The sequence below is a fragment of the Narcine bancroftii genome, chromosome 13, assembly GCF_036971445.1.
Source record: "Narcine bancroftii isolate sNarBan1 chromosome 13, sNarBan1.hap1, whole genome shotgun sequence".
Taxonomy (NCBI): Eukaryota; Metazoa; Chordata; class Chondrichthyes; order Torpediniformes; family Narcinidae; genus Narcine; species Narcine bancroftii.
In genome coordinates, this window is record NC_091481.1 from 9,356,798 (window position 1) to 9,363,878 (window position 7,081).

General features: G+C 47.4%; 1 protein-coding gene across 10 annotated transcripts in view; it reads right to left on the reverse strand.

The window, feature by feature from the left end:
* Nucleotides 1–6,636, reverse strand: part of plxna4 (plexin A4) — a 544,272-nt gene extending 537,636 nt beyond the window's left edge. For 2 of the 10 annotated variants that reach the window (XR_011347889.1, XM_069908057.1), the window contains exon 1: nucleotides 380–600. The gene's annotated coding sequence lies outside the window, so the exon portion shown is untranslated. Of the gene's footprint in view, nucleotides 1–379; nucleotides 601–6,404 lie in introns of those variants that run through there. The other 8 variants (XM_069908052.1, XM_069908051.1, XM_069908053.1 and 5 more) reach the window with 8 other exon arrangements.
* Nucleotides 6,637–7,081: the final 445 nt, after the last annotated feature.

Consider the following 7,081-nt stretch of genomic DNA (forward strand, 5'->3'; position numbering starts at 1 on the left):
AAGGGGGAAACAAAAAAAAATGGTAAGAGACAGGGTAGTCTTCGGTACCCTCGCCACTCGAATGTTCCCAGATTCAACGTCTCCATGGCATTTTTCCCTTCCCACTCTCCCTCTCTGGGGTCAGGGTCCCTCTTCCCTGCTTCTGTCTGTTCCCACAATCTTCAACGATCTCCACTCCACAGGTGAAGAGGAATTCCCACCGAGGATTGACCAGAGGGTAAAAAAAATCGGCATTTCACTTATTAAATGCGTAATCGTTGACGAGAAACTCCTTAAAAACTCCGTTCACACATTTCCCAGACTATATTTAAACATTCCCCATTACTCCGACGCCCGAATAAATTCTATCTTTAAATAATGCAGCGCTCAATTTAAGTACCTCATCTGAACAACGCGACTTCTGAAACCCAACGTGGATCGACCCAATGCAAGACAGCGTTCGGATACCGCTGTCCAACACCTGCAGCCAGCGAGCCGCCTGGTCCTCAGCGCGTCGCAACGCCCCGACCGCGGTGAGATCGCTTTAAGACCCAACTTGTCGCCTCCGCCTACTTCGAGCTCCTATTTGCTCGCTCTCGTCGTGAGGGGCGGTCGCCGATCCCCAGTTCCGCGCTCACTGGTTACTCGCTAAGCTAATCAGACAATCCGCCCGCCTCCAACACAATCCTTCAAAATGATCGGATACGTTTCCCGTTTAATCGGATTTACTGAACGGTTCAAAGACCCAGCCGATAAAGAATGAACGTGAATCTTGCCGCGAGAAAGGCGATGTATCGCAAAACTGCAACAACTAGAACTCCAATTAACGTGGCTCATCTATAAACAACTTTGGTGAATTCAGTTGTTTATGGTTTGAGAACATTCAGTCCCAAATACCAACGTCCTTAAGAAAAAATGAGGAACTAGTCCCGCCCTATGAATTCGAGTAAAACACGAGTCTGCAGACACTGTCGTTTAAGTAAAAATAAGGCTGGAGAAACTCAGCAGGACAAAGTGCATGTTGCAAAAAATAAAGATACATAAGTATCTTGATGAAGGGCTCAAGCCCATTGGTTACCATTGTTGCACCTTTGCATTAAATGTTGGTCTCAACTGAATTCCACGGTTAAAGGAGGTCACACTCCGTCTTTAGCGGCCAATAGTAGCCGCCGGCCCCCATTTCACCCTTGTCCTGAAACAGACCCTCGTTCTCCGCAAGCCAACACAAAACGCAGCAAAGGAACACGCACCGGTTCACGGAGCAACCGAAAGAAAATAATAGTAGGGGTTTGGCGACGACGTCTGTCGTGTCTGTGCTGGTGGTTTCAGTGTCCTCGGGACCCAGGTGCCACGGCATCGAAACAACTCACAGGGCGCACTTTCAGAGAACTGGCCCGAGAATCCTCCGCCGAATTCGGCCAAAATTTCCCGATGCCCCCTCTCTCGTCAGCTGAATCGGACACAACCAGGCCCATCTGTTTACAAATTAAGTTTGAGTGAACTCAAACTGAATTCAAAACAATAACCAACTTGAAAAGGCGTCGATACTAACTTTGAAAGCATTGGTCATGCTTGTTTAGACCGGTTTACCTTATCCATCAAAGTGACCAGGACTTTTTAAATTACCCCAATTGAAATGCTGGACGCGCAAAGAGACCTCTCCAATTTGGACTGGTTCCTGAAGGCCACTTGACCTTCCCCCAACAACAAGGATCTGCGGACAGATGGTTGGGATTCAGTGGCTCGTTTGTTGAAAGGAATTGCCACGGGGTGCTGGTGTATTTTTAGTGCAGCGCGTCATCTTCACAAGGAAACATGGAGAACCATGTGGGGCTCGTCCAGAGAGAGAGAGAGAGGCAGGATTTTGGGATGAACGGTGTTATCGCCCGCCAACTCATAGCGCTTCTGTAACAAGTCTGAAGGGCCGACAACCATGTCAAATGGCCATGTAAGTGAATAAATCACTTTCACCATCTCCCAACTAGAAATAAGCGACCAGTAATAATTTAATGTAACATCCCAGTGATGCAACTTTCGCAGACCACAAGCACTGCAGATGTTGGAACCTGGCGTAAACAAAGAAGTTGCGGGCCGCGACCATGGAGAGGAATGATCAGCCATCTCCATTAAAGGTCCCGACCCGCATTATTAACTATTTCGCTGGAATGAGTGGGGTTGTCACGTTGCCTCGCCCGTCCCGCCTCTTAACACGAGGGCTTACCCAATTTACATTAACATTATATCAGGTTTTTTTTTAAACCAGCATTATTGCAGACGCGCGATCTACAGCCAATCGGATCAAATCCATCAGCTGTTAAATCAGAACTTTGTTTTCAACTGTGAAAAGTGATAATCATTTTCTTCTAGTCATTACCCTAAAGTAGCACAGAATGGGGAGATCGCCCTTAATCTGGAGGATCCACCGAGAGACAAGGCGGCCGAGCTAACTGCTACTTTCCCACAATCTGTCCTCGCTTCCCCCCAGCCCAGGGTTAGGGCGAAGCCAAGACCGCTCATTGAGCCTGTGTCTTCAACCCACTACATTGACGAGTTCCGAAACTACACCCGTTACCCTGCGGCACTCGTTAAAGAAAGAAATAGCTCACTACTAATTTTTTTATTTTATTTTTTTTTTACACAAAAATTGCACCTCGCATCCTCTTGCCAACCAGCTCTTAAAGGCTTGTAAGTGGATGCGCCACGACACGTTACAAAAGTCGCATGAAGTTGAGCTTTCCGGTTCCATGCCATTTCGCTCAACTTTCCACTCGGATCTCTCACCACCTGGTGTCGGGGTGGAGGGGGACAAACCGCTCGAACGCACATGTTGGCGTAAAATCACGTCGCCTCTTCCCAAGCCCCAATTCTGTCTCAGCCTCCAACCTCAGCGACAAGAACTTGCTGCAATCATTCACCCGACAAATGACCATCGACAGCTCTTATCCGGTCGAGAGTTTGGAAGCCGCACACCACCTCCCCCTCGAACAGCGTCTTCTAGAAATGTTGCCCCCGCTCTCCATCGCCAAAACAAAACGCTTTTGTCAAATTCAGCTTTGAATCCGCCGCCAAATGAGAAACCGATGATGTGCGTTTTATTGGGCGCTCTTGGTGTCCGGAGAATCTCGAACAGCAACTTGGAATTGGACTCTCCTCTAATTGTTACTGAAACAGGTCACCGCGGCGTTTGAATGTATTATACTATGCGTCAAGTTTAAAATAGTTCGGACCCACAAGGCTCTCTGAAATGGCAATAAAATGACCTCAATTAAAACGCGCAAATTTCTTTCGTGTCACACACAAAGAGACAAACTGCAACCGTTTCCCTTTCTCGGTGAATAAGAAGGCACTAGGACCCGGGAGGAGATCAAGGGCACTCAGACCCAATAATAAAGTCGAGGATATTTGAAACTCGCCAAATCTGTTTCAGGACGGGCTCAGACCCGATCCAGTTTAGTTGACACGCTTGGGAGAGGTTCGGAGATTGTCACCTCTACCCTAAGGCAGGGCCAGGTGCCTGTTACACGTTCAGCGTTTCGAGAGGAAGGGAGCGTGACTGGGACCCGTTTATGCTGCCGCAGCGTAGGAGCTCGGTGGGAAACACCTCCGGGTCCTAGCGCCGAAGTTTAGCTACCATGACTGAATGAATGATTTAACCTGTCGAAACTCCCAATGCTATTACATCGCATTCAACTCTCTTCGCAATCAAATCCGAAGGGAACACCATAATTCTCAATCATTTCCTGAATCATTAGGTTGTAAACAGTATAGCTTTCTTAACAAATCGCTATCCAAGTTGTTAGTACATCAAATTGACGCTGTTTGCGGATTTAATCAAGGAAACTCCTCATTTCGGTTTATTTAAACATATTCTATTATTTACTATTTTCACACCCTGATCATTCGTTATTGCTCCGGGGCCCCTTTCCAGCGGATCCGGGACATGGTCAACACTGTCTTCCTGCCACGACACTTCGAATTTACAGCGTCCCCCACGCTCCTCAACTCCCAAATGAATGGGGATCCCCTTTCATAATGGTCTCCTCAGACAGGAACACAAGCGAGCTCCACAAGACCCTGGTGTGAATGTGATTCATTTAACATTGTGAACACGATCACAGCGTTGGAAATGGGCTCTTCTCCCCCTGACCGCAACCCTTTAAAGAGACGCTGGATTGCCAACATCCCCAACCCGAATAAAGCAAACAAACTCTTCGTTATTTGTTTAAAGTGACAGAATTCTTAATATGAACTGAAAATAAAAGAGTACGCCAAATAATTTTCTCACAGTGTTGCTCCGGACGCAGCCTCCTCACTCACTGCAGTGTCCATCTATAGCAATTGTTTCAATGCGACGACAGAATTAGATCCTATTTAGTTGATGGGCCGATTAAAACATCAAGAATTGCTCAATTGCTCTGCGCCTTTCCAATAGTATTTAAAGTGACATCTCTCCTTCTGTTATCAAGAAAGGTTAATTAACACAGCCAGTTTAAAGATTCTAAACTAATGATCAAACTAAGATATCACTGAAAAATATATTTCCTTCGTTACCATTAATCTGTTTAATTGGGTGAATGTAAAAAATTAGCCTTTCATTTCATTAATCGTACTCGTTACCCTCGCAAACGTTTTTTAGTTCTGTCACGAAAGCTCTGGGAGAAGATTCCGTCCACCCTCGACGCTGCTCGGAGACGGGCCGGTCTCGAGACAATCTCTACATTTCTCTCACAATCTGCGGTGAGCGATGAAGCCTCTCGCCAACAGAGCGGAGAAAGCGAGCTGACTCCGGAGACAGCGCTGAAGGAGTACAGCACTTGTTAATACCCGCTCTATGCGAATGGCTTCAGATATTGGTCTCCAGAGAGGTTGGCGTCTCTCTCTCTCAGTCTGATCCCAGAGGCATGCTCTAAATTAAATACGCACACTGTTATACAGTGCAGATAAACAAACGCCCGCATTCAATTCCAAAATGAACTATTTTCCATGTGATTGAGGTTAAGGATCTCTTTCCCAATGCTCTCCCGCACTCTTTCACCTTGTAGAGCTAAATAAACCTCAGAAAACTCTTACCTTGCTTATTTTCTCAGTCTAAGGTAGCGCAGTGTTTCAATCGCCTTGCAAACATATTGCACCAAACAAACAATCTGCGAAAATAACAGCAAATCACTGGACAAAACGCCACGCAGGACTGAGGTGCGCCTCTCTACTGAATTAAACTGGGACTGGAAACCACGCTGTGATCTGTGATGAGAAGTGTGGGCACGGACAGCGTGTTATCAGCTCAGGGGAGACCAGTGCCAGTCCAATGAGTGCCAGTCCAGTCGATGAGCAAGACAAGCTCCAGGCCAGCCTGTCAGCGTTTTGGACCTGTAGGCATTGGAAGAGGGACTGAATCCCCACACTCTCGTTCACACGTTACATCTCTGCTCTACATTTATTGTTTTTAGTCTGCAGACTCGTCGGCGGTGCTTGTATGTCTCTGCCGACACTCCTCAAAGGTTTCCTTTAAAAATAATTCGGCGGGCTTTAGGACACGGCGTAAGAATTGTTTCTACTCTTTTCCCGTTCCGCGAGTGGAGCATGTACCTGCATTTAACGCAGACTATCAGACGGCAAGGGAATATAGCCAGATGGATACAGGTATACTGATGGAGAGACTCATAATCTATGCACGGAAATAGAATCGTGCACAGCGTTTTAACAAGCACTAATAGGCATACACACGCGCGCCCCCGCGAACAGAGACTGGCATGGACGACTGACAGTGTCAAAGACACGGGCACGTACCGCATTCACAGGGAGAGAGAGAGAGAGGGGGGGGGGGAGTTAGGCAGTCATCAGAAGGGCAGAACACATCGTCCACCCTTCAGAAAATAAATGAACGACAGAGACGGCAAACAATCTTGGAAATATTGACAGTCATAAACGGGAATAAATCTGCCTGAGTGGGTGGCTGAGAGTGCGTCTGGGGGGGGGGGGGAAGCAATTGAGGGGAAAAATACCGAATCCACATTGCCACCTGCAGTAAGGCTCTTGCAACCGAAGGCTGTGCCAGAACAGAATGCACAGGCCGACCATCACAGTAATTGCAAGGGGTTTTTTTTATGTTATTATTTATTTTGGTTGCAAAAAAAAACCAGACCTACCAGTTATTCAGTATAGACATTCGATAAATCTGAATTGCTAAAATCTTGGTAGCGTTAAATTATATTGCCAGCTTTATATATATTATCTATTGATAAATAAATATATATATATATATATATGTGTGTGTGTGTGTGTGTGTGTGTGTGTGTGTGTGTGTGCATATTGCAGCCGTGGGTACTTCGTATTTCATTACTGTACTTGCAAATGAAATTGAAACTGACACTATTGGTGCAGCTAAAACTTCCCATTTACTAGGTCTGCAACGGTTCACTACTTACCTCCGTGGCTGCCTGGCTTGCATGAGCAGAGCGCCGCATTGACACACACTGCAAAGACGGAGAGATACGGGGCACCAAATCCTGGGCAACACCTCAGAGATGTGCCCCCTCAAATAAAAAAAAGAGATAGATCTCTCCGGATCTTCGTCTACTGAAGGCAGACCCAATGAAGAATATGTCAATGCCGGCTTCCCGTGGCGCTCACTCTCTCTCCTCTCTGCGAATCAGTCGGTCAAGCCATGGAACACTTGTGCAGCTCAGAGCATTTTGAAGGGGGGGGGGCGGTGTAGCTGGAATCGAGGTTTCACGGGTAGATCTCCTGCTCGCTCGGGGGGTTCCCTCATTCAAAGCCTGGCTTCCTCGCTCCGTCCTGACGGCAGCCTCCGAGCTCAGTCAAGCCAAGAGCAGCGGCTGTGGCAAGCCCGGCGAAGGGAAGGAACGGGAGATCTCCGGGCTCTTGTCGCAAGATCAGATTCGCGCGTCGAAGATGGGGCGGGGGGGAGCGAAATGCAGACACCAACTTTGCGTAAAGTCAAGTGTGTAATTGTGTGGATGTAGCTGTGCAGCCAATTTGCATTTCCACAGGGCGCAGTGGCGGCTGAGCTTTGCCGTCCGCGGGTGGCGTGCAGCTACTATTAGTTACTGCGAGAATTGTGCTATTTGCAGCCCTGGATCAC